The sequence below is a fragment of the Alexandromys fortis genome, unplaced genomic scaffold (genome assembly GCF_014885135.2).
Source record: "Alexandromys fortis isolate MF-2015 unplaced genomic scaffold, M_Fortis_MF-2015_v1.1 scaffold_52, whole genome shotgun sequence".
Classification (NCBI taxonomy): domain Eukaryota; kingdom Metazoa; phylum Chordata; class Mammalia; order Rodentia; family Cricetidae; genus Alexandromys; species Alexandromys fortis.
In genome coordinates, this window is record NW_026067929.1 from 4,396,482 (window position 1) to 4,423,525 (window position 27,044).

At 46.6% G+C, this 27,044-nt stretch overlaps 1 protein-coding gene, 1 long non-coding RNA gene and 1 other non-coding gene across 5 annotated transcripts in view; 2 read left to right on the forward strand and 1 right to left on the reverse strand.

Annotated features, from left to right (window-relative positions):
• Positions 1-12,630, reverse strand: part of Sema5a (semaphorin 5A) — a 420,186-nt gene extending 407,556 nt beyond the window's left edge. For 2 of the 3 annotated variants that reach the window (XM_050144767.1, XM_050144769.1), the window contains exon 1: positions 12,137-12,630. The gene's annotated coding sequence lies outside the window, so the exon portion shown is untranslated. Of the gene's footprint in view, positions 1-11,806; positions 11,953-12,136 lie in introns of those variants that run through there. The other variant, XM_050144768.1, reaches the window with a different exon arrangement.
• Positions 12,631-12,725: 95 nt separating this feature from the next.
• On the forward strand, positions 12,726-15,566 carry LOC126503221 (uncharacterized). Its single transcript, XR_007592226.1, has 2 exons — positions 12,726-13,048; positions 15,402-15,566. It is a non-coding gene; the product is annotated as an uncharacterized lncRNA (long non-coding RNA).
• LOC126503294 (small nucleolar RNA SNORD123) lies at positions 15,248-15,317 on the forward strand. Its single transcript, XR_007592246.1, has one exon. It is a non-coding gene; the product is annotated as a small nucleolar RNA SNORD123 (small nucleolar RNA).
• Positions 15,567-27,044: the final 11,478 nt, after the last annotated feature.

Genomic DNA, 27,044 nt, shown 5'->3' on the forward strand with positions numbered 1-27,044 from the left:
GCATCCTGCCAAGTAAGGAAAGGAAGGTGAAACAAGGGTGCTGGGTGACATGAGGGATAATTACAAAACAAAACCGAATCACATCTCACTAAATTTCTCTACGATAAGGCCCCTGGGAGATCATGATTCTTTTCCTACCAGAAAAAGAAAAAAAAAAAAGAACAAGGTATTTAGACACTATGAGGGGAAAACAAACAAATAAACAACCACAAACCATCTATAGTGTTCTAGAAGATTCTTTAGGCGCTTTGATTCGCACAGATCAAATGAGGGTCAAATCAGGTCTTCCATGTTCCAAAGTGTCTCCTGCGCCTCTCCACCAACCAGAACTCTCCCATGTTTCTGTTATCGTCTACATGAGAACATCTTTCCTTTTCCATACATCAACACTGGGAAGAGCCTCCTCCCATCAAAACTTCAGGATACGTTCTACAAAGGCCAGGTAAGTCAATGTTCTCTTTACCCTTGGTCCTTCGGCATAAATCAGGAAGTAACAAAACTCAGTCCATACTCCTTTAAGAAAGGTCTTCTGAGTGCTTTGATCACTGGGGTGCAGCATCATGACGCCTTAACTTGTGCACAGTTATGGGAACTAAACTCTAACCATTTAGATGTTGCTAGGAGGAATGACGGCCACCCAGGGGATCACATTACAAGCCTGGTCCCGGGTGTGGTGGTGAGAATGTGGCAGGATCTTTAAGAGGTGCGAAGAATGGGAGGCTGCTATTGGCCCTCCCACGGCTGTGATTTCCTGTCCCATCCTGAGGTCCTCGCCTGTGCTGAACCACCCTGGTGGCACATCCTTACACCTCTAGAACCGTAACCGTCTTTTCTTTATTAAATTACCCAGCCTTGAACACCTTGAACATTACATTATAGCAATGGAAAACAGACTAAGACACTCTGACTCCCGTGAAGTTTTAGTGCATGTCGAACCCTAAGAGCCCATCCTGCTAGTTTGGACTCTCAGATGTGTCTTGTTAAGTTCCCCACTGTGAGTCCTCCACTGTCTTTCCCGCGTACCAAAATAAACCCCAGAGAGAGAGGGGAACTCAGCAGGTGGGCCGGGAGGAACTGCTCCAGTTAAATAACATTTGCAGGCTGGCGTACGCTTTCAAGTGAATGAGTCTACCGACTCTTCCTTGCCAGCTTGCACTTCCCTGAATGGTTTCTTTTCACAAGCTGGTGATGGGACCGAGGAATTCCATCACTGCTGGCAGAGGGAAAGTAAATTTGGCTCCAGGCCTGACTTCAGAGTAGACTAGGAAGCTGCAACAACTATGGTGTCTGGACTTGCACAAGTCTGCTCGGATTCCTCCTCCTCCCAGACCTCTAAACTCCACTCCCCCCCAGCCCACCCCAGGACCCCTACAGGGCTTGCATTCAGGGGGACATCCTCAGGTATAAAAAGCATTATGGAAACGATGGCTCTAGCTGTGTCCTGAAAAAAATTGGGGGTGGGGAGGGAGGGAGGGAAATACTTTCGCTTCACCCACCAGTCCAGCACCACCCGGTGTGACCTAAAGCAAAGGCAGAATGAATGGCAGGGGGTGGGGAAGCAGTGAGGGAAGAGGTGTGCACAGCCCTGCCACATTGCTCTGTCTCTCAAGCAAGTGGGGCTGAAGAGTAGGATTTGCTGAAGAGTGAAGCAAAGAGAAAGTGACCCCAGAAACAGACGCATGCTCCCCAGCTAGGCAGCCCAGCACACGGTACACAGGTGAGACTGAGTGGCCGCTGCAGAGGTGACACAAACAGCCCAGGAGCAAGGCTGAGGAGAGCACAGAGCTCTTGCTTCTTGTCACAGCAGCTGTGGCAGTTCCCAGACCCCGTGGGTCCTGACAAGCATGGCCCAGCCAAGCCAGCGAACCTCATTCTGCGTAGCTGGGCCAGGGAAGGTGGCTGAGACTGGTGATTCTGGTGAAGCTGGAGCATAATAATTAACAGACTGAGTGAGGGCTGGGGGATGTCTCAGTCAGCGAAAGAAAGCGCTTGCTTCCCAAGCCTGCAGACCTGAGCTCAATCCACAGGCCATATGACAAAGCTGAAGGGAGTGCTCGTGGTTTGATCGTATAAGGCCAGCACTGGGAAGGTAGGGATGGGCTTCTAATAACAAGTTCTGTCAAGAGGAACAGCACCTAAAGTTGACCTCTGACCCCCCGCCCCCAACATGCACACACACATATGCAAAGACTGAAAGGAGGGGAGGTCATCACACTAATAAGGAGCTCGTTCCCTGGAAAATATCATTTCTGTATGCTGTGTAGGGGTTGAAAACACTAAACTTTGAGTCAATGTCTACTTTTAACTCTTAGCTCGGAGTTCAGACTTTTCCTTTGGTGACACAGGAGCAGGATCTCAGGTGTCAGGGTGTGACGGGATCTCACGTAGCCCAGGCTAGCCTCCAGCTTGCTATTCATCTGAGAAACGTCTGACCCTTCTGCTTGCGCATTTCACACGCAGGAATGACAGGCACGTGCACCACAGCCTCAGTTTGCGCAGCGCTGGTGCTGATGATGCGATCCCTGTGTGCATGCATGCTAGAAAAACAGTCTACCAACAGAGCTACAGCCAAGCTTAATAGGATCCAACCATAAACTTTAGGGGGGAAACGGGGGAGGAAGGTATCGACCGATACAAGAGAATGAAGCCATTCTGCCTTCAAGCTAGATAGTGCTATCCAGAGTCCCTTCTGACGCTTCAGCCTGCAACAATAAAGTTAGGACCCCACACATCTGCCAGTATCCAAAGATAAATCCTTACGTGAAATCTCAGATGCGTCCCAGAAAAGCAAATGGCAGGGAAAAAAGTGAAAGCTTTCAAAGGTAATAGTGCTATCCCTAGTCAGAAGAATGTTTACAGATCATACCGCAATTGATACAAGCTTGTGACCAACTCAAGCGATCAGAACCCAAACAAGCCAACAACTACTCTGGAGGACTTAAAACAAGAGAAAGCCACATTGCTTGTTTACTGTATAGCCCAAATCCATCCTGACAACACAGAAATCTCTCTGCTCATGCAATCATCAGTCAACCTGCTTAACAAAATGTCTAACCGGTTCCCCTAAAAATCTAGAGAACATTAGCTCATTAGAAACAAAAGGAAACAAAATTAAACAAGAAAAAATAGTGTCTGCACAACCAGTATTCTACTGATCCCCTGAAACCATCAAAATGGGCAGAAAGAGGGAACAAGAATTAAGTCTCACAAATAAATCCTTATCGCTTGCCACAGCAAGCGCTCAGCCCTGGGAAGAGAACTCATGGCCATCCTGTAAACACCACCCTGATTTTAGCTTAGGTTGGGGATGCTTATTTGCAAGGAGACTAACTCAGAATTAACCAGTGAGAAAGAGTACTCCAAGAGGTCTGTAAAACACTGCAGTGGAACCAGACAGCCCGTCTCACTTCCCTACAACTGCAGGGACTGGAGAGATGAGGTGCTGGAGAAAGGCAGAGCTGGTCCCCGCACCATCACAGAGTTGGATAAAAAATGCATCCTTGCTAACGAAAAGATGGCTACGAGCTAGAGCACCGGCCGGCTGTGGCCAGATTCTGAACCTCACACAGGGTGCTCTTGGAGCACAGACCGCCTGCGCCAAAGCAGACACTTTGACAGAAAGTCACCATGTGGAAGCCAATGACTGTGGGGAAAGCATGGAGCCCACAGGAGAGCTGAGCAGCCTGTGGCAGGAGGCGGGTGGGTTTTAAGGCAGTAGACAGATGGCAATCGCAGTCAGCAAGTTAGCGAGGGCTAAACTCACTCACTTCCCCTGGAAGACAACCGAGGAGGAAGTAAACTTCAGGCAGCAGGTAGTTCACACGTATCTCCACACATCCTGTTTGCAGCTGTGCACCTTAGCCAAAACGAACGCGCCAAAGCAGAAAGCAAAATAGCAAGACCCAGACATGCTCTAGGACTCTTACACGTAAAAGGTGTCCAGGTTTGGAGCATTTTGAAACTTGCCTTCTAGTTAGGCGCGAGGACATTGAAGTGGGAGGCCCACTTGAGCAACACAGCCAAGGACCCTATGACAGGAGAGGGCTGAGGGATGGATAGATGAAGTAGAGGAAAATGCCAAGCAACATAAAATCTTACGTTCCATTTTCAGGTTTGGTTGTTTGAAGTTACCTACTACGGGGCTATTCAGCAAGATCCTGTCACAAAAGAAGAAAATAAAAGCCTCACCCACCAGCTGGAGCCAATGCCAGCAACTGTAGGAGAGCTCACAGTGCAGAAACAGGTGAAGCTGACCCCAGCAAAGCAGAGCATCATCCCTTAGCGAAGAAGCTTTATCCTGTGAGTTACAGACCCTGACTGAAGTGCTAAGGAAACAGGGCTCTGTGCTCTCCACACACCCAACACACCTGGACCAGCAGGAAAGCAACATAAACAAGCCTGGGAGCCACTGGAGCCAGGAGTCTCTCTGGAAGTAGCTGAGCCAGCCACGTTTAGTTGATCAGTTGGAGTGCTTATAGGGGCCCATGTGTAAACAACCTGAGTTTAGTTATTCCTCTAACAGAGAAAACAGCGCCACAGGCTCCCAGAAATTTGGTACATCTCAGAGCCCAGTACCCTTGACACTAATTATATAAAAAAATTGTGGGAACCCAGAATAAAACCCCCAGAAAATTCAGCAGGAGCTATGTTTAGGCTGTCGGCCGTCTAATTCACTCTAACTGCAGAAATTACGTCCCAGATTTCCGTTTCTAACCATATCGCTGAGGTGGGTTACATGCTATAAAACCTACTCGTTGTAAGCCTACAAGCCAGTGGCCGTGAGCAAGTGCACACGTGGGTGGGTGAACACCTCCACAGCGCACCGCCATCCTCCAGGAACGAGCCGCCTGCCCATTTGTCTCTCTTCCAGCTCTCACTGCTGCCCCAGGCAGCCACTTATCCACTTTCCATCTTTATAGTTTTGCCTCTTCTGGAAGTTTCTATAAATGGAATCGAACAATGTGTGGTCTTCTGTGGCTGGCTTCTTTTGCTCAGTTCCATGTTTTGAGGCTCACACCTATTGCAGCATACATCAAGAGCTCAGTCGGACCACTGTTCAACAGTAGGACGCTGCACAGATGAAAACGTTCTGCTTAACCACTTACCTGCTAGAGCTTATTACGTAACGATACACATGCAACTAGCTGGCAAGGCTGATCCCCCTGATCTCGGGAACGGAATGAGAAAGCCTGGCATATTTCTACAATTTTCTGAAGTCATAATGTGTGAAAATATGTAATGATGATACAGTTTGTTCCCTGGAACTTTGTGTGGGTGGCATGTGGCTCTAAATAAGCAAATAACAGCCTGGAATGTCACTCTTTATGCCTTAACACACACAAAGTATTTCTATGCTAATTCCAAGCCAAGCGAGGTCATCAATTTATTTACCAAGTATCTACTTAATGTATAATTAGCATATATTAGAATATATGGAGGATACAGCCCCCATGGCTCCTGGCTTTCAGGCACAGCTAAATTCTATGACTGTGGTCATGAAATCAATTTGAACGCATGAGAATATGTTTCTCCTTGTGAAAAATATAAACCGTTCTCACCATCCATGTCACATGTAAAGCTCTACTGCAGTCTGAAGTATGTAATGTCTTTACCCATGCATTTACTGATGCATTGGAGCCAGAGGGCCCCAGGTGTCTGGCAGTCATCATTAGGAACTTGGTGACAGGGACATAAATGAGGCAATCCCATCTATCTCAAGTTTATACTTTACTTTGGTGAAATATATTAATTATAATGTATATTATATATAAGAATATATTATATTATATTGAATTACATATAAATATAATATAATAATAAAACAAAATATAATATATAAAGAATATATAGTATATTATATAACGTATAAATATATATTAAGAAATATATATCACGTGGGGCAGTGCAACACACAATAAACAGGGAAAATAAAATATGAAGGCTAAGGGAAGGAATAGGGAAAGGAGATGTTTTCGACTGTATTTTGGAGACTCTTCTTCTGAAGAGGGGATGCTTGAGTAAGGACCACAAGGCGGCCAGGCCTAAAGACAGAAAGTCCCACAGAAAAACGCACAGAAAGCCTTCCAAGCAGGAGCGCCAAGGCTAGGCTCCCAGAAGCAGGCAGCAGGACTGGAGTCCAGGGGCCAGCGGTGACCGTGGACAGGCTGTAGAGCCATTCGCTGCCCTTTTTGTAGAGCTCTGGCTTTGGGGCCCTTTCTGAATGGAAGGAGCAGAATGAGCAGAGTGTGATTGTTGGTGGGCTTGAAGTGGGCAAACGGCCAGGCAAGTTCACACGGTTCTATTGTCGACTTCACGTTCCGGGAGCTCTTCCTTGCGTCCGTGTGCATTTCTCCTATCATAACCCCAGCCTAGTGTTTTGTTCCGCACCGTCCTTTCCGGGGCCCCACTTGGTGATCACCCACCAGGCCGCCCTTGCCGGGGAGTCTTCCTGGCTTCAGTCACCATCCCCAGTGAGACTAGCTCTTCAAGGGCTCTACACAAGTGACGTGGATGTGGGGTTCTCACCCAGCATGGCTCTCAGCTATCCAAGTCTGCTGAACCCTCCTCAAGCTGCTATGTGCATCCGTGAGCCGCATGGGGACAGTGGTGCTACCGTTCCTGCTCCTGCCTATGACAGCCACCACCACTGCCAGACTCTGGCCAGCCGTTTCCTCACCACCACTCTCCAGCACAGTAGTGAACTGTTCTTTCAGGAGCACAAAATGTTGCCGGCAAACCCCAAATTGAAGGTAGAAGAATCTCCTATTGTCTTTCTCAATCAGGCAAGTTGCTTCCCTGAACCATGGACCTGTGGGAATTTTCTAAAGTCAAGCACGGGGCTAGAACACATAAGGACTTAAGTGACAAGATGGTTTAAAAGCACCTCCACTTGACAATACATTTAGGCCAAGCAGAATGAATGATGGCTGAACTGTAGCTATTGCTAGACCAAAGAAGTTTAACATCTAAGGCAACTGTTTTTTCGTAATCTACTTATTTACTTTTACTGGATGCCACTAGTTCCAACTTCCTAGCATTACAATCAGTACAGAAAATGTAAATATTCACTTTCTAAAAGAAACTCAAGCTGGGCAGTGGTGGTGCACGCCTGTAATCCCAGCACTTGGTAGGCAGAGGCAGGCAGATCTCTGTGAGTTTGAGGCCAACCTGGCCTACAGAGTGAGTTCCAGGACAGGCTCCAAAGCTACAGAGAAACTCTGTCTCAAAAAAACCGAAAGGGAGGGAGGGAGAGAAGGAGGGAGGGAGGGAGGGAGGGAGGGAGGGAGGGAGGGAGGGAGGGAGGGAGGGAAAAGAAAGAAACAAAGAAACCAGCTGTTACTAAAATCCATCATTTGGTTTCAGGATGCTACACTATAAACTTCCCTAGGCATCCTTCAGGGTACAGACAGCTTTGGGAAGCCTCTTCCAGATACAAGGCAGCTCCAGTTTTTCTGACTACTTTTACAGAAAGAGATTTTCTTTGTATGGAATTGTGTTTGGATGGAGTTTATGAAATACAACCTGTGATTTAGAACAGACGTGTTGGTAAAGCACTAACCATCTGGCCAATGCAAACCCGTCTTGCCGTTGACAGGCTTTCTTTCCATGGCTGCATCATGCACCATTGCCAGAAGGTAACTGGGGAAGGTGAGCCAGATGAAAAGGTCCACTGCCTGTGACCAAGATGTCCTTGTGCCACTATGGCTGTCACCTGCCTACAGCTTTCACTGTTAATCTTACATCTCAGCAAATACAGTATTATTTCTCCAATAGTGTCGCCTGCTGATATTATCACTGACTGGTTATTTATCATATATAGCTGTAATTGAATTACCCACTGCAGTAATGGGATTTATTCTCAAATGCACATAAAAATGCAACACAAAGTAGAATTGTTCCGCTGTGTGCTTCCTTGTCCCTTGGCTCGAACTGCAGGTCAGCCAGTTCCCCAGGAAAGCAGAGACAAAAAGGACTGAGAGATAAAAGACAGGTGGGTTCGTGACCAAACACAACAGAAGCCACCCTTTAGCAAAGGCATTATCTTTTGAAATGGTTTCCCATTTGCTGTTAATAAGACAGCCAGTCCTTAAACATGCAAAGAAAAAGTAGCAATTGAAAGACTTACTCTTCCACATGCAGTTGAGGGCATGTGGGGAAACTCGGGGAGGGGAGTAAGACGCACTCGGCTTTAGTCCTGTTAAATACCCATAAATTTGGTGACCAGAAAAAAAGAAGAGAAAGAGAGAGAAGGAAAAAAGGAGATGATGACAGGCATACTTTGGGCAAAGTGTTTTGACTGTTTGAGTCCACGCTGCATTGGTCCTGCCACTTTCAATGGCATGCCCCAGATGAAACACAACTCCATCTTTGAAGCTTCTGACTTCAAACTACCCTGTGAAACGCAGGCCAGGCTTCCTATTCCTAGGATCTTCCACAAGTCACCAACTAATCGTGTCAGTATCCGCATGCTAAAACCAACTTAGGATTCCTGAAACTCTGAACGAAACAGAATTTTAGGCCGAGGGTGGAAAGTCTGCATGGGTCTGATTGGAGTTTCTATTCCCCGTTTCCTTTCTGTCGGAAATAGATGCTGTGTGCCTGAGTGATCAGTACCTGAAACACAGCGGTACAGTTGCTAAAGGCGCTTGCTACCAAATCAGGTGACCCAAATTTGGTCCTCAGATACATGATGGAAGAACAGAACCAACTCCCACAAGCTGTCACGTGACCTTCACACACTCACCATGTCGTGTGAAAAGCACACACAAACACGCACACACACACATGCACACAGGCACATATGCTCACTCATTTACTTAAAAATAAATTTAAAAAATAAATACCAAAAAAATAAGTTCTGTAGTTACACATATAGCAGTCACCTCTTCGAGGTACATTCCAAAGTGCTGGAGGAGAACCATCTCTGTGATGCTACCAATCAGTGGGAATTAGAAAGAGCAGAATGCCCCATCTATAGCAGACCACCATGTCTGCAGGGTGGGAGAGTCCACAGTAATTTTGGACTAGACTTATATCTTCAACCAGAAAGGATGCAGGAGCATCTGTGAAAATCTCTATGTTGCCGACAACAGCACCAGAGACACTATAAACAACTTAGGAAATGACATATGCTCATCTGGGGATTCCAGAAAAGTGTACTTTGCAGAAAATAAATATAAATTTTCAAGCAGGTGCAGGTGGGCAGACATGGAGAAGCTTCCCCATTAGATACTTAGTTGCAATTCAATTTGTTAGACACTGTAATTTGTGTTTTCAACATTATTGAACATTAAACACAAAAACTTGTCACCTTGGTATTATAATTATACCCTAAGCAATTTGTCTGAGTAACTATAGCAACAACTCCAGATACATTTTATAATACTAATTTGGTATAATTTTAGAATCAAGAATTATCACGGATTTATTATAGAAAGTAGAAATGTTTTTCGCAAATGGTTGTACATATTCTACACTAAAAATGGGTTACTTAGCTAGGACTTAATGTAAATGAATGGATTTATTCTGTAGTGCACACTACGAGATCTATAACAAGAGCCTCTTCTTTGGGGGCAGGTTCTAACCTGCAAACCCTGGAGTCCATGTTCACCCATTTATTCGATGGAATAGCCTGTATCCTTGGTTGAACTGCAAGCAAAGTCGCACCCAACCCTTCTCCACTGTCCTGTATTTTATTGGTGGAGAGCCTCTATTTCAGTAATCTGACATCCAGAGCCCTTAAAGATCACCAGCCAGTTAACTGGAGCTTTGCAATGGCTCCACTAGGCAGCCCTCTCTGGCATGATAAGCAATTGATACAGTCACTGAGAGACTGGCAACTATCTTGAGCAAGAAACCCTCAGCAAGAGGCTAAAGTGAGGACAGAGAAACTGATAGCTAGGAGGACTTCTGCGGGTCCATGGAATCCAAGCGTATGCTAAGCTCGCAAGAACACGCTTATATTTATGTTAGTATCATTGTCAACTGGTTTTACTCTGTGGTCTACATTTCTCTGCTTCATTCTTGCAGGCATGGCTAGGAAGTTGAGACAGACACAAAGAGGGACATATACCAGTTTATTTTCACCAAATTCTGAACACCTCAAATATGTCTCTAGTCAAATACAGGCTTTCCGGCCCAGAAGACTAAAGTCTTTGCTCTCAGCAGGGATCCGCAGCTGTCTGCCATTAAGACACCCAAAAGCGCTAGCAACATCTTAAAAGGCATAAAATAATGAGCACCATCCATCCTCCTTCCGTGAGGACAAGCACGTGTTGACTACAGATGTAGAAAAGCGGACAGCAGTTCACAGACCTCACAGTCGTATGGCCACACATTGTGACTACAGGCAGCATCTCGGGGAGCCACTGTCCCCAGCGCTTTTTATAATAAACAAACGCAAGCCAAAGGAAATCTGTGCTTAGGTAATCCCGTGTAGAAGCACTCTTCCATGTAAATCAAGCCTGCAGAGAAATCTGAGTGGGCAGAAAGAAACGCACATTTCGTTGGGAGTAAACGCAGGAGAGAAAAGTTGCTTCAGTGATCTACAGTAGAAGGTGTCCGCTTAAGACTTATGCCTTCAGTGGAACTGTGAACTGCTTATTCCCAGGGACAGGCTTCACCTTCTCGCAAAACAGCGATTAATCAGCAGCTAATCCAACTATTCTAATAGGGTATTAAAAACCGCTTGCTGTTAAAGTCTAGTTTTGTCTTTCTGTGTCTCCTTTTAAAAGATGATCTCTGTCGTTAATAACACTTCTGCTCTTCACATTCTTGGCCGTTACAACAGAGCCTTCCCAGATAAGCCTGGACACACAGCTATTTTTAAATAAATATAAATAAATAGCTGCAATAATTTAACACCCTGCCTTTTAACCAATATGCACCTCGGGAACCGAACCTCCTCTCCGTATTGCACATAACTATGACATTTCCACGCAATTTCAATTGCCTTCTTGACAAACCCAATTGTCAAAGGAGAAAGATTTGCAAACAGAGGAGTTTGTAGGAATTTGTCTTCGAAGAGACCTTTCCAGTGAGAGGACTTCCATCCAACTTTCCTGTCCCTTCTTCTGAGTAGACCGAAAGCTCTCTACGGTAACAGAAAACTTCCTCCGCCCTTCGCCTTTTGGGGTGCAATTACTGCAAAATCTGTGTTTTACCCCTACTAGGATTCCCTACCCTCCTGCCCAGGACAGAAGCACCAACAGACTCTGAAGCATCCTCTCGCCCTCTCCGAAAGCTCGCTCTTGGCGCCCCCTGCCGGGAATCTCTGGGACGCTGAGGGCGCAGGAAAGTTAAAGCCCAACTCCAGGCAACCGCATCCAGGTACAACAACAAAAAGACGACGAAAGCGCTTCCCGCCAAAGCCAGGGCAACTGGAACCCAACAACGCTAGGCCCAGTACCAGGGGTGGTCGCGGGGGTTTAACCCCCACCTCCAACAATTCCTCGGAACATCCCGACCCCGGATCTTCGCCTGACCCCAGACCCTGAGCCCGGGTACGAAACGCATGAGGCGGAGGTGCCTGTGCACAGAGGCTCCGCGAGTGGCTAGCGGGTCCCCAGGCCTCACCACCTCTGCCTTAGTCTACCTCAAGAAAACAGCCTGACGGAGTTGAGTTCTAGCCCCACTATCCCCGGATTCTCCCGAACACCGCAAAGCCCCTATACCGAGAGCAAGAAAATGTCCCCGAGCCCACAGGGCTGTGAGGTAGGCGATTCCGATTGCCAGACCTGGCTGGCTGCAGCTCCCACCACGCCAGCCTGGCTTCGCGCGGAGTGCGCGCACAGATCTCCACGCGTACCTGAGAGGTGCTGCCCGAGGTGCAGGCTCGCCCACTGTCCGATCGCACACCCGGACACTCCAGCTCCTTTCTAACGCACGCTCGGATCTGGGCAAAGGCTAGGACACAAACTTCCAGCCCGTGCACTACCTCCACTGCGACCGCCTCCGCACTGACCGTGGTCTTATTCCTACTCGCGCGGCTGCCGGGCTGTCCCCACCCAGCTGCCTGCAGAGTAACCCTAACCGAGACCTATACCACCCACAGACAGTCCAATGTTATCCCAGGTCTAGTTCACCCGCGCAGGGGCTCAGCCAAGACACCCAGGGACGCGGTGGGGAGCAGGCTCACCAGATGCGGGGAGCGTTCCTCCTGCCAGTCATCCAGCGCCCGGGGCCCGGAGGGGCTCCAAGGGTCCTCTTCAGTGCGCTGCAAGGGAAATCGAGGCAGCTGCCGCTACAGCTCCCCGCCACTTCTCCAGAGCTATCCTCTGCTCGCAGCGCTCCAGGCTGGGGACCAGCTCCTCCGCCAGGAGCACAGAGTCCCTAGTTGTGCAGCTGAGCAAGCAAGCTCGCGTTGAGCGAGGGCGACCCTCAAGGTGGCAAAGTTGGGTGCCCTCTGCTTGGTAGCCGCTCGTAAGAACACCCCCAAAGAATGGTTGCACGTGCTGGAGCGTCCCCGCAATGAGAAACTGTGATGCAGAGGCCACCTCTCTGCAGGGGCCGCGGCCGGTCGGGGTTTGAGAAGCCCACCCGCTACCGGAGCACAGCACCCGGGAGTGGGCACAGCGTGAGCCGCCGGCGCCGGCGCCGCCTTCCCGGCGAGTAGAGCCCCGCTGGATGCGCGGGCCCGGAGCTCGGGGCGGGGAGCCCAGGGCCGCCTAGCCCCGCCCTCGCCACGCCCCCGCCGCCGCACCTCCCCTTCTCCGCCCCTCCCGGGTGCAAGCTGAGCGCCCCACCCGCCCCTGACCTCCCCAGGCCCCTCCTCTGGCTCCGCCTCTTCCCGAGATGGGACCCCCTAAACACTCCCCGGGGGGCTGTCACCACACCCCACGAGTCCCATTTGTGCCCCCCGAGAGTAAGTTCACCCAAATGGTGACATTTTAGGGACTCTCTTTCTCGACTCGCCGAGACCTTCTAAGGTTACCCGCCCCCTGTCCAGTCCCGACGTGGCTATTTTGCGGGTTGGGCTGTATAAAGGGCTGGAGGCAGCTCGACGCAAATCAGAGACGTGGCGCTTCTACTAGGCCTGCCTAGGCTCCAGGTATGTGCGCGCCCTTTGGCGGATCACGGGTGGGGAGAGGGTAGAAGTTTAAGATTCAGTTCTTCCGTGTCATCCTAAGAAGGCTAGGGGCAGGATGGGGGCCGGGGGACGGGGGGCTCGCCGCGGATTCTTGCAAGCAAGTTGGGCCCACGTGGCTCTCAGCTAGTTTTGGCTTACTTGGAGAGCGTAGATCAGACAAACGTACAAATCTGCCATCCAGGGAAGCAGAGCAAGAGACCTCCAAGTGGCCCAGGCTGCATTAGGAGAGGGTCTCTTCATGGGCAGAGCCAGCTGGGCTAATTCGCCAGTCTGCAAGGATATTTGAGCTTCTCGGAGTTTATATTAGAACGCAAAGTAAATCGCCTTAGCAGGGCAGTTTTGTTGACTTGAGTTGTTCTTTTCTCCTTCTAGGGAAGTGATCAACTCACGGGGTTTTAAACAACTTAGGTGGTTGTTGAATGGGAAAGTCACAGGATAAAGAGAGCCAGGAAACTCGGGTTCCTACCCCTGTAGCCACGTGTCACCCCTTCCCTCTGTATAGGATGGGGTGAGAGCTTCTTCAGGCTATTTTTTCCCCTATCTTGGGCTTTGTTAGTGGCTTCGGGATGTTTTTGCATTAAGGGACCTCATGAGTGACTCTCTTAGCTGCAGGACCGAAGGTCGCCCTCATGGGGCCACATTCACACCCTGGTAATTGGCAAGCTGCAAATGTGCGGGGGGGGGGGGGAGGGCAGTTCAGAGGTCTGTAAGGGTGTGCCGCGTGCCACTGTACGAACTGGAGACCTGGTAATAGCTGGAATGTGTCACAGCCCCTTCCAGGACCACTGAGATTCAAGAGGAGAACAATAGAAGCACAAATTGCCCCCAATTTGTCGTTTCTGTCACCTTTCAGATAAAGGAATTCTGTGAAACTAATTTGAAAGCCTCTGTGGGAGCCCCCAGAGTGCACAGTGGCTGGAACTGTGGGCAACGGTGGGGACCAGGGGTCCAACTTGGATGCCTTTTCAGGGCTTATTTGGGAAGCATCCCTCACAGTTGTTTGACTGGCTTCTAGCTCTTGGTGGCAGCTCCTGGTTTCTGGGTCTTGAAGGGAAAAGTCAATGGGTTTCCTGGCCTTTCTTCTGCTTCAGAAGTGGGTGGGAACTGGAGCCATTGCTAACACTCTCCTTCCCTTGCCTACGTGGCGTGGCACAGGAGCCTGAGAGGCTCTTGGGAGAAGGCGGCCTGCCAAGGGCCAAGGTCTGGCGGTGGAGGACTTCAGCCTTCCGCATGAACCCTATAGCCTTCGTGTGGGCGGGTGGGAACTAACAGGATGAAGAAAGACAAATCAAGACTCCAGTGTGTTTAGCTAATTCGTATCTGCTACTGTTAAAAGCAGTTAACACTTTTTAATAAATTATTTTTTAAGAAAGAAAAAGTGAGGTGCATCGTGCCTGTGTGCCCAGTGCTCTGGTGTCTGAGGCAGCAGGGCTGGGGCTTAAGGCCAGTTTGGGGTCACCTAGGGGGACCCTGTCTCATATAAACTCACAAGCAAGCAAAGAAACTCATCTTAGCTTGGAGGCCTAAGCCCTGTGCACCCTGAGGATTATCACATAGACTCTCCCCCTCGAAGTGAAGCTACTCTGTGTCACTGGGGCAGGAAATGGGTTCAGTCTGGCAGTTTACAAACCACACTGTACCACTGTTGGAGCTCATCGCCAGTGATCCGGAATTAGAAACCTTTAATAAGCGAGGACAGAAACCAAATTCTCGTTAAGAATGCTTTCTTGGTTTAAAGTGGATTGGTTCTAAGCTGAGGACGATTTTGTCGCAGACTTGCAGAAAGTCTGTGAACTTTCTGAGCTAGTGTCTTCTGGGGCCACTTGACCAGCTCACCAGAAATGTCCGTCAGGAGCAGCAAAGGCAAATACCTGAGACTCAGCACCAAGTAGGCACTCTGAAAAATGTAATTGTTTAAAAGTGCTTATAAATATTTCCTTTTCTGATAAAATTTGATTTTTTTTCCTTTTAAGAAGTCTTTCTTGTTAAAGTACCCGAATCACCATACTGTAAAACTAAATGGGATTATGGTTTTACCAAGGGTGTTCTGTCGTCCTCACACTGAAACTCTCTATTTCCCTTCCCTGCCCCCACTCAACTACTTCGGGTGAACCTTGTGTACAGGGTCAAAACTGAGGAATGCTGGGGAATGACACAGCTGGTGAAAATGATGAATTCTGGGGCGCTGATTCATGTGACTTGAAAAACGCCATCCATTTCCTGACTCACCTAGGACGCTCTTCAGCGTTACCCAAGCCGTACATGACTTTGAACTAACGCAGCCATTTCCCATCATCTTTGTATCCCCTCCCAGGGCCTGATTGCAGCCGGAGCACGGAGCAGGGAGAGCTGCAGAGGGCACGGCCTGAGAGACGTGGAGACACAGCTGTGGACCACGGTTGGCTTTCCCAGGAAGACTCGCTACTGTGGACCATGAAATGTAATAAGAAAGGAAAATAAAAACAGTCCTGGAATCCTGGCCGCTTTACATTTCGTGTGTCCCTGCAGATGAGCCAGGTTGTTAGAGTCACCGTTAGACAATTTTTCACCCTGGTTTCCAAGATTTGCCAAGATCCTATGCTTTGGTTTTTTTTTTTTTTTTTTGACAGAGTTTCTCTGTGTAGCCCTGGCTGTCCTGAATTCAGTCTGTAGTCCAGGCTGGCCTCCAGCTCAGAGATCCAGCTGCCTCTGTCTCTCTGTCTCCCCAGTGCTGGCACTAAAGGCGAGCACCACTATTGCCTGGCTAATGCTGTCCTCTTTAACACAGCGAAACACGGATGCAAAGACGGGAAGCTTGAGGTCACGGTCGCATTGCTCAGAGCGGCTCCGGGATTATTTGTGTTTAGGATTCAGAAGGTCCACAGTTGTAGTTACGGATGACACCGTGATGGCCGCCTGAGGAGGTTTTCACAGACGAAGGCATTTGAACTGGAGAAGTTGTGTGAACTTTCACTAGTCTGCTAGGTTTCACCAGAACCCCCTTAGGCTTCCTTTGCTCCCAAGAAAGGTCGTTCCCTGAGTGGTGTTAAGGAGACTAGATGTGTTTTAAAAGAACATGGTACGTGCCTAGAAGCTGTCATCTCACAGACACACTCACATATACACACTCATTCACTTATACACACATAAACACTTACACACTCACATCCATACACAAACTCACACACATGCACACTCACACACAGATAAACACACGCATACACACAGAAACACACACACACACATACAGAAGGGGCTTTAAAGAATATGGTATAAAGTGCAGATTCTCAGGTCTTAAGGTGAAGTTCCAGGTTGTCCACTCTGCTAGGGTATGTGAGGGGCCTCCAGCATGGCCCCTTCCAAAGTCTGATTTCTACCCGGGGTCTACCTCAGCTTCAAAGGGATGTGACAATGGACTTTGTCCTCAGTTATTCCTGAGGGATGACAGAGAGACCTGCCTTCACCCACCCAAGTGGAGTTCTGCTTTCCAGTTACCTCTCAGATTCAAGCCACACTAAGCATGGCATTCTTTGACCTCATAGCCATGTTCAAAAAAGCAGCCTGGTTAAAGTGCCAGCCACAGCAGTAAATAGATTCAGGGTTTTCCCAGACAACCCCTCAGGAAGACGTGCTCGCTCTCTGGAAGGGGAAGGACTTAGTCTTCAACCATTATTTTTTTTCTGAACATGTTCGGTGATACCCCAAGCGTTCAGTAGGGCATCACGATTTGCTTCTGCTGCATTTCCAGAAATCAAAGCCTTCTAGATGTGTGTGCACACACGCACACGCAAGTACACACACTCATGGCTGGATTTCTAGATATGTTTTCTGGCAACCCAATTTCCTGAAGATAGAGCTTGTGCCCTCAAAGCAGTTCAAGTTGTCTTTTAGAAGCATGGTATGGGTAGCAGGAAAATGCTAAGTTTAAATGATTTTTGGAATATCTACAGGAAAGGCAGATGGTTTCTGGCAGGAAGATAAAGCATCCTCTTAGTTTCCTTGGAGTTATTTTCTGACATTGGGACTCATATGTCTCGAGTGTTTATAAGCAAAGAGTGGCTGTACTTACTTTAAAAAGGTATTTTGACTTATTAGCTAATGTCTTCTACATTCTTCTGTCTTTGAGAAACAGCTTCGAGGGGTCATAAATCCTTTCAGAAATACATTTTAAAAATATATTTAGATTTTGAAGCACAAATTTCTCTGTCCAAGTTTATTTCGATATTTGCCAACTAAATTTAGCATAATGACCTTGAATTCAATAAAAGGGATATTTGTAGAATTAACCAAAGGGGGGCATGTCTTCTCAAGCACATTAGGAGGAATACAGGTTGTTGGGTTCTTGCAGTCCTCTGTGAAAGCCTATTTCTGACCTCCTTTCCCACTCCCTCCCTTACCACCTTAATTCAGCATGTCAGGTTCTCTCCCTCCAAACACAGTGCTGATGACAGCAGTGATTGCTCCTCAAACAGCATCACCCCTGCCCCAAGCATCATCTTTAATGACACAAGACTGATTCTATTTGAATTGCAAAATAACTGGTTTTAAAACAAACACAAACAACAAAATTTTCTTGCAGCTGGATGAAGCCTTGCTACTCAGTTGGGGACAGCAAGGTGAACGCCTGGTGAGGTTCTGGGCAGATGTAAACCCCCAGATGTGATTTTTTTTCCTTTCCTCTCCAGCCTGAGTCTGCTCAGAACTTAATGTGGTGGCTGAATTACAGTCCCCACCTTAGTCTGTACCCAGAAGTAAGCTGGGAGCAAAGGTGATAGTGAAAACGACTCTTAAATCCTGGGCCCCCTGGCTGCTCTGTGTTCTTTACCCTGACTGTTGAGTGGACTATGCTGAGAAGAGGTGGGGGTTAACAAAGCTGACCTGTGGGTGTCTATGGGAGGATTTCCAGGGAAAATGAACTAAGGGAGGAAGACCCACAATACTCGCTTGTTTCTGTGTCAGCTTGATGAAACCTAGAGCAGCCTAGGAAGAGGACAGACACCTCACTTGAGGAGCTGCCTCCTTCAGACTGGCCTGTGGCATATGTGTGAGGCTCACTGTGGGTGGTACCATCCCTAGTTAGGTGGTCCTGGACCATATAAGATAGGGAGCTGAACAGAAGCGAGAGAGCTAGCAAGCCAGTAACCAGTATTCCTTCATGGCCGATGCTTAAATTTCTGCCTCTAGTTTCCTGCCTTGGGTTCCCATCTTCATTTCTCTGAGTACAGAACTAGAGATCTAATAGGAGGTAAATCCTTCATCCCGAATTCCCTTCTGATCATGGTATTTATCACAGCAAAAAAGAAAAAAAACAAAAAACAAAAAAAAAAAAACAAAAAAACTAAGACCCTCCACAGACAGCAAGGTGTGAGCTCTTCTGCCTTGTCCTCCCTCCCCAGACAGCATGGTGTGAGCTCTTGTGCCTTGTCCTCCCCAGGGTGAAAGACTGAAACCTCCCATACTACTAGCAAAATCTTTCCTCTTTAAATTCTCTCTCTGGTTTGGGCACTATGGTGAAAAGGGCAACAAACACAAGCCCCTGAATCGCTTCCTGTTGCCTTTCATCCATCTGCTCTGCATCAGAGCTGAGAATGCAGATCCGGAATGAGGCTACCAAGGAGTCTGAAACGTCATCCCTAACCATGATCCCCAGGACTCCGCTCCATCCTTTCCACCAGCGTTCCCAACTTCAGCAGCTTTTACTGCACAGTGCTGCAGGCGCTCAGCCACACTCTAACAACACAAGAGCCTTACTCTGACCTGTTTGAAGGAAGAACCACAAACATGCCAACTCCTGCCCTGTTTGGGATTATGATGTTCATTTGTTACAGTAGACTAATACCATCAGGAGTTCGTTATTGTCCTGACATTCTGCAGTCTACAGAGCATTGAGATAGGGACACAAGTCAACAGAGGTCGATGAGCTTAGCATCCAGAGTTCTACCAAGGTTCTGTCCAGGTCGGAAAGCAGCATGTGAAGCATCTATGGCGCAGCTCGAGCATCACAGGAAATGTGCTACAGACACGTGAGGAAGCAGACCCAGACTCAGTATCTGAACACCAGAGAAAGAACAGAGCAAGATGGACATGTGAAACTTTGTATCACGTTAGTGGAACAGACTGTCCAGGTTAATAGACTGCAAAGATACAACATATAAAAATTTGTTTTATTTTTTTAGACAGCCTTACACAACAGGAAAGCTGCTGGCAACCTACCTAGCTTCTTAGAAAAATCTGGCATCTAAGTACTGAAGAAGGAATGACAACCCAGATCAATGTGTAACATTCACAAAATTGACCACGAAATATGTTCCTAAGCGAAGGTCAGGGAATGTCTCAGACTGGGTCCCTCTGTGTAGTCTGTGGAAGAAAGAAAGACGTTTTCGACTCACCATTAGTCGTTTCTTTATAAAAGATTTTTAAAAATTAAGTGAAAGATCTTTCTTTTGGATTCTATTCTTCCACTCTGAAATACTGATTTTAAAGAGTAGTGTGAAAATTTAGCTGCAGATTCACTGATCGTAAGGAAGAACTTTTAGGAGAATGAACAGATTCCTAGAACAAAGAGATCAGTTGGAAAGACTTCTGCAGCAAGGAAACTTAAGAAGCCTCAACAGGGCCTGAATGAGCTGATGCAGGAACCACGTGGGATGTTGTATCCTGAATACTTCCCACTTTCATCATTTCACAAAATTCTGAACCCCTCAGTCAACCGTCTCCATGGAACTGAAGAAGACCTGTAATTATTAAGTAAAGCAAAAGTGAAATCCAATAAAGAGAGAAACTTCACCTGCAGAGGACTAAGGTTGGTGCAAGCTGTTCAGCCGTGTTTATACAGTTACATAGACTGAAAAGCACTGAAATATCAGCCCAGGAGTCAACAAAGAGAACAACTTTGTAGCAGAGAATCTATGAACAGTCGGCCAAGGTAGGCATTTTTTAACACAGGTGACAGGTAGCTTGTCAGGGAGAGCAGGGACTCAATGCCAGAGTCTAAGGTGGTTGACCCTCCAGGTGTAGAAATGTTGGCTGAGTCACTTCCTGCAGGCCATTCACTCAAAATGCTTCAAAGTAGATGAAAGCCAAAATTAAAACAAAACAGTAAAAACATGTAAGAAACACATAAGCGGCTATCCACATGACCTCTGGCTAGGAAAGGAGTTCTTAAAATAAGATACAAAGACCAGCCAAAAAGAAAAGCCAGTGCAGCAAACCACATTAAAGTTTAGAATGTCCATGCAAGGATACAAGACTTAAAAGCAAGCCCTGGCTCTGGGGGACTTTGCGTGCACACAAGCAACAAAGGGGATAGGCAATGTATACTCGCAATCTCCAATTGACCCACTGGGAAAGAACTAAGTGCAAAAATGTACAGATAGAACAGACATTCAATGGCTAATAAGCACAATAGTATCATGCCCCCCCTTACCCAAATCACAAAAGCCAACCAAAATAAGGAGCCATTAAATACCAGTCAGACTGGCTACAGTTAAGAAGTCTGGCAGCAAAAACTAACATCAGACACTGGCAAAAATGACTCTGGAAGTGTGAATTGTTATAACCACTCTGGAAGGCATTTTGGGTACTCTTGTAAAGTTGAAAATGCACATTTCAATATATCCATTGGACAAGGGGAACAGGAAAACTACTGTTGGTTTATTAATAAATAAAAACTAACCCCTAAAAGTAAATAACTTACCTGAACAATGTATGGACACGTGCACAGTAGTCAAAAGGCCCAGACATGAATGCTAAATCCATGACTTCCTGTTCGAAAGAGAGGGAAGACTGTAGAGCGCTAAACAAAGGCCACCAATTGTAGATGTGATCTTGTTTTTCCATTAATAGAGAAATAAGGAATAGTGCATATACTGAAATGTTAAGATCAAACAGGGCAGTTTGGGTGGACACTCATTAGATTAGTGCCCTTTTCTGAATCCTCAAAAGATTTCCTAATTCAATAAAGAGGGTTAACGGGAAGTACAGAGTCAGTGCAGGAAGCTCATTAAAGTCGTTTTGTCCCGAAGAAAAGTAAGAATCTGTAGCAGCTGGAGGGACATGCGCACAGAGGGCTAGTTTAGAAGTGGATCACTGAAAGACTGTTTTAGCATTGCCTGAAATGCTTCTATGGACAGAGTCTAAGTATCTATGTAGTAGGAAAACACAGTAATCCCAGGACAAAGGCCTTGCTGAGCTAAGAGGCCATAGGATTTGTGTTTGGAGGGAGCAGGGTCCTCCTAGAATTATCAAGGGAAAGCCGACCAGGGCAAGACCCAACTGAGGTGGGGATTGAATCTTTATTGACACATGTCAATTGACACCTGATCCCCTGAGGACTTCCGTTTTCCTAACATGGCCTGAGCAAAGCTTTCGTCTGGAGCAGAGAGCAGGTATGAAAAGATAAAGGGGACAACAGAGTAAGCACGGTGCACATCAGGAAAAGGAACTTCCCGAGGAGCCGCCCTAGAGTCTCCATGGATCCAGGAATCCTCATGGTTCTTATCCCCAGATGAACTCCGTCGGCAGCCTGGTGGGTTCAGTCCAGCATCATTAAGCATCTCCAGCACAGGTGGAGGTGTGGGATAATAGACTCCAACCAGAAGATGATTGAGCATCTCCAGCACAGGCGGAGGTATGGGGATAATAGATTCCAACCAGAAGATGATTGAACATCTCCAGTACAGGTGAGGTATGGGATGCTAGATTCCAGGCAGGAGATAACAGGCAAGAGGAGCAGGGATACTGAGGAAGTTTGTGAGAAGTACTTTTGAGAGCATCATGAGAGAACTAGCTTTTAAATGCCCAGAGACAAACCTGATGGCTCTGTCAGTGGCTTGGAGTGTGGGGCACTAACCAAGCTCTAGGAACCATTGTCATGGGAGCCTGGTATTCCAAGGTCTGTCTGTGGCAACGGGATTAAAAAGGAACGTTTGTGTTTGTTGAGAGTGATAGCTAGGGGCAGAAGACGAACATCTCAGATACAGGACCAGTGCTGACTATAGCTATATAGTGGGCTTCATATGCAGTTATATGAAGTTAACCATAGACAAAATCATTTCGTAGTTTTGAGTGTGTGATTCAGAGGCGAAAAAAAAAAGGATCCCTGTGAAGTAAACCAATAACCCAAGGAATACAGAAGTATCTGATTCTAGTTCCAAACTATATATCCTTGTTACTATACCAGCCTGCACCTACATGTCTCAACACAGTAAACGCTAACAAGCATACAATGGAATTTGACCTTCATCTCCAGTGCCTCCTTGGCAGAGATAGTGATAAACCTTCACTGATTGGACTGATTAGAAGTAGCTGGAGACCTTTCCAAACTTCAAAAGTCACGGCTGTCTCTGTACACATTGAGTCAGTCTCCACGGATCGGGGCCCAGACCTGTGATTTCAGAATCTGACAACCATACCTGTTTAAAGAACCCATCACTTTCCCAGGTCTGTACTAGATGGGGTCTCAGAGCTGAGAGATGTGGTCACACGCCCTAACCAGAAGCAGTCTCCCACTGAGAAGAACAACTCCCAAATGAAAATTTAATTTTCTACAAGGGAGTCTCCCTGGGGAAACAAACTACTCTTAAGGATAGGACCAATCCCAAGATGTTGATGGCCAACAGAAAGCAAATAAAACGGCATTTTTGAGGTTCCTAATTGTAACGGGCGTAATAACCAGCCTAGCTTAATATGAAACAGCAAATTTTAATGAAGGTATAGCTTACAACACCAGGGATCCAGCGATGAGCAGGAAATACAAAAAAAAAGAGAGAGCTGGGGGGGGGCAGATTTATATGTAAACATTAGCCCAAGGCGAACACGCCCTCTAAGGGGCTGGACTATCCCTACATCTCCCCCTTTGGACTAACCCTACACCTTGTGTCATAATGTCAGGGTTTTTTATTTTATTTCTATCTTATTTATTTATTCTTATTGTGCAGGTTTATGTATTATAACTTCTTATTTTAAGTTTTTATGGGATTCCTGAATTGTGAAGGAGTGCGTCTCTGTATATTTATCTGTTTCTTTGTCTTTTCTTAAGCCCCTTTCCTTCCGTCTGCTTGTTTGCTCCTATTCCAAAGCACTAGATTTTGTTTCATCTTATTGTATTTCATTTTATTAGTATCCCTTTGAAGCCTCTTCATTTTCTAATGAGAGACAGAAATGGTAAGGAAGAGGGGGAGGAACTGGGAGGAAAGAGGGAGGGGAAAACCTAATCAGATGAAAAAAAAATCTAATTTCAATAACAGAAAGATAAACAAACAATGAATATGGAAAAATACATGAAGTTGGTGTGGGGTGTTGGGGATGAGTGCAGGGGGAAGTCGAAGGGAAGAAATAGGGGTATATATGATCATATTTCATTGTATACATGTATAAAAGTCTCTAAGATTAAAAAATACTTTAAAAATGGATACAACATCAACTATCATGTATGGTGCTGTCAGTACTGAGAGGACAAAGATGGCAGTGCCCAGTTGTCCTCTTGTTCATCTCTAGAATTCTCCTGCAGTGTTCAGAACTCTTCCTGCAGAGAGTCTCATCCCACCCAGGCTGTGTTCTTACACAATCCAGGAGGCTTCTCATACTTGCCCCTTTGTTCAGAGACTCATGAAAATATTGACTTTATCAATTGACTTAAAGTGTTATGTGTATTAATAATATTTTCTGCAAATGTTTAGATTTATTTCTGTAGGGGATATCTACATTCATATTTTCCTCCTTCCATCTTTCTTTCTCTTGCTCCTTATTTTCCTCTTATACACACACACATAAACACACTTACAAATACACATACACACATGCATACACACATACATAAACACACATATAAATACACATACATACATACATGCATACATACATACATACACACACACACCACACAACACCTCTTCTTTATATTTGGATCAGATTTCACCTTTTGATTTCTCTCTTTTTTAAACTGAGACAAGAGCCTGTTGTAACAGCAATTCTTGGCTGTCAACTTGGCAAACACAGAAAGAGGGAACCTTGTTGAACAATTGCCTCTATTGGGTTGGCTAGAGGCATTTCTTGGTTATACCTGATCAAAGTGCTTAGCCTCCTGTGGTTATGGTGATCCTGAGCAAGGGGTCCTAGGTTCTATAAGGAAGCTAGCCAAACAGAAGAATAAAAAGCAAGCCCATAAGCAGTTTTTTCCCATGGTTCCTGCCCTGACTCCATGCAGTGATGGGCTGTGGCAGGACGTGTAAGCCAAATAAACCCTTCCCTGTCCAAGCTGAGTTTTGGTGTGGGGTTTATCACGGGAGTTGAGACGTGAACCTGGATACCAGGCTCAAACTGAATCCTCCTGCTTCAGTGGGAGGCTCTCTTCCAGGATGACAACTTACAGACTTCCACAGCTGCACTCAGAGAGCTCTGGGGGTATGGGCAAGAAAGGATTTCCCATTGGGTAGCAAGCACTAAGGCTTCCTGACCATCACTCACATGTCTCTATCCCAGCTCCCCAGCTGGTTGTCTGACCATGTCAGTGGAAAAACCCCAGTAATGTTTATTTTGCCAGAAACTGCCCAGAGGGAATCCTGTCATCCCAACATACCCTGGAGTCCTGTATGAGGATCTTGGGCAGTAAAGAAAAATCCAGTTGTGCCTTCCAAGGTCTGCCATAGGGAATATTGCTCCACTCACTGCTTGGAGCAAGTTTCCTTCTATTCCTTGGAAATACCCCCAAAACTGCACAGATAGAATGTGGAATTTGCTCAGAGGTGGGGCTGGATCAATGAAGGTATGGATTGCAGAGGACTATAGCTGCACCACTGAAGTGTAGGTGCACTGTGTCTTTCATTTATTGGTAGCAAATACATATGGAGTATTCTCCAGTGGCCAGGCTATGATGCAAAAGGTCTACACAGCTAACCCTTCACATTGACTGGCTGTCATAGATCCTGTACCTGTCACCACTTACAGATGAGCACACTGAAACACAGACCGACTATATAATCCCAGGTTAGACACCAGGAGGTGAAGACAGAAGCAGTCAGCCACACGGCTGGCACCAAGGATCAAGTCCTCACCACCTCCTCTGTATGAGATCAGGGCTGGCAAAGGTTTTCTATCAAGGGCCAGGAAGTAAATATTTTAGGATCTCTGAGTCAGACAGTTTCTGTTGCAACTCTAGACAATATAAAAACAAATCGTGTTCTATTAATAATTTATTATTAAAATCACGCCAAATTTGCCCTCTGGTGACAGTGCGTCAATCCGAACTCTAGATCAAAGGCCCTGAAACTCAGCTGTCCTGTAAAGTCATAGGAGGAGCGACGTATTAATTCAGATTAGTGTCTGCCAGCATACTCTGATTCTGATGTATTAGGTCACCTGCAAGTCCACAAATTATCTCTCTTTATCCTGTCTACAGGACATGCTGAATCTCAAGGCAGACACCTGCCTTTCAGAGTCAGGTGTCTGCTCTGACAATGGAGACAAGGAATTCAAGATTTGCTTATGGGAAGAAAAGAAGATGAATGACCATATTGCGATGTTAGATTGTTTCCAACTACTTCAAAATGTGCCAAAAATACCAAGGCTTTGGGGAAATTGTAGTAATTCAAAAGAATGGCGTTGCCTAGCGTGGGGAACTCATTTGCTTCATACCATCTGAATTTTCCATTCAGTCTTGGGTCTTGTTCAAGTTGCATTGAATGTGCAAAGTTATGATTCTACACAAGAAGCCTTTGCCCATAAGGCACGGTTGTGTAGAGACTGGAGACTAAGGGACGGAAAGTTATCAGGTTTCAGAGTAGGCAAACGGGGATTTTGAAGCTGGAGATCCTGGAGTAAGGCTGGCTAGACACCTGCAAACAGCTCAGTGCCAAAGGTGACCTAGGGCGCCCATGGCCCACGACTCATGTTATTTAGGAGAATGGGTGAGGGATTAAAATATTCTTACGTACTTTGATTTAGACAGAGGAAAAAAGCCGTTTGTTTTAAAAACAAACATGAGGTCCCCTTGCCCCTCATTTTGAGAAAAAGTGAACACAGCCATATAGGGAAAAGCCAGCAGCCTGTCTTTGCTCCACACGGACAGGGCTGTCCCGCGTCCACTGCCAATACGAACTGAAAAAACCCTCCCAGCACTATATTTCACTCCAAATGGAAGGGAAAACTGAACTTCCAAGCTCTTTTTTATTCCAGAGTTAATGGGTCGCATTCTTGAGGTCAGCAAGCAGGTGGAACTGAAAACGAGAATATAAAATTGCGGAATTAATAATACTTCATCAAGGTGGGATCCGAGCAGTAGGAGGGCCTTTCAAGACTCTCGATTTTCAGTCTCATCATTCCTGTAAGGGACCTGGGCTGGAGGAACTGCACATCCTTCCTGCCTTTGCAGAGCTAACTGAGGCAGAGCAGGATCAGGCACAGATGCTCCGTCTCCTGGCAAGTAAGCGGATCCCTGCTTCGGCCCTCACTACTGTCTCCATCAGTGCCTCATGCAAGCAATTCCAGTTTCCATTTTCAGTGCTTTCTGTATAGTTACTCTCCCCAGTGCTGTGGTAAAGGAACTCAGTAAAAACATATTTAAGGGACAAACACATTTGAGTTCAAGGGCAGAAGCCATCAAGTCAGGAGAGTCATATCAGCAGGAACCTGAGGCAGCTGGTCATGGGGAGCCAAGGGCAAGGATGCCGAGAGGGGCGGCTCCTCACTCTTCTGCTCCTTTCCGTGCAGTCTGTGACCCCAGCCCGCAGAACAGAGCCTCGCTCCCACCTCGGCTATCCTGGTCTAGATAACCACTACCAGGCACTCCCGGAGACTTGCCTTTCAAGAGATTCTAGAACATGTCAAGTTGGCAATCAATATTAATCATCACACCTGATAATATATGATTCTATGTTATGAGAGAAAACAGAAGAAAGGAGGAGGAGGAAGAGTAGAACCAGGGTTGCTGTGGTGTAAGGGGCCATTCAAATATCTGCGCCTAGCCTTAGATTTATGTATA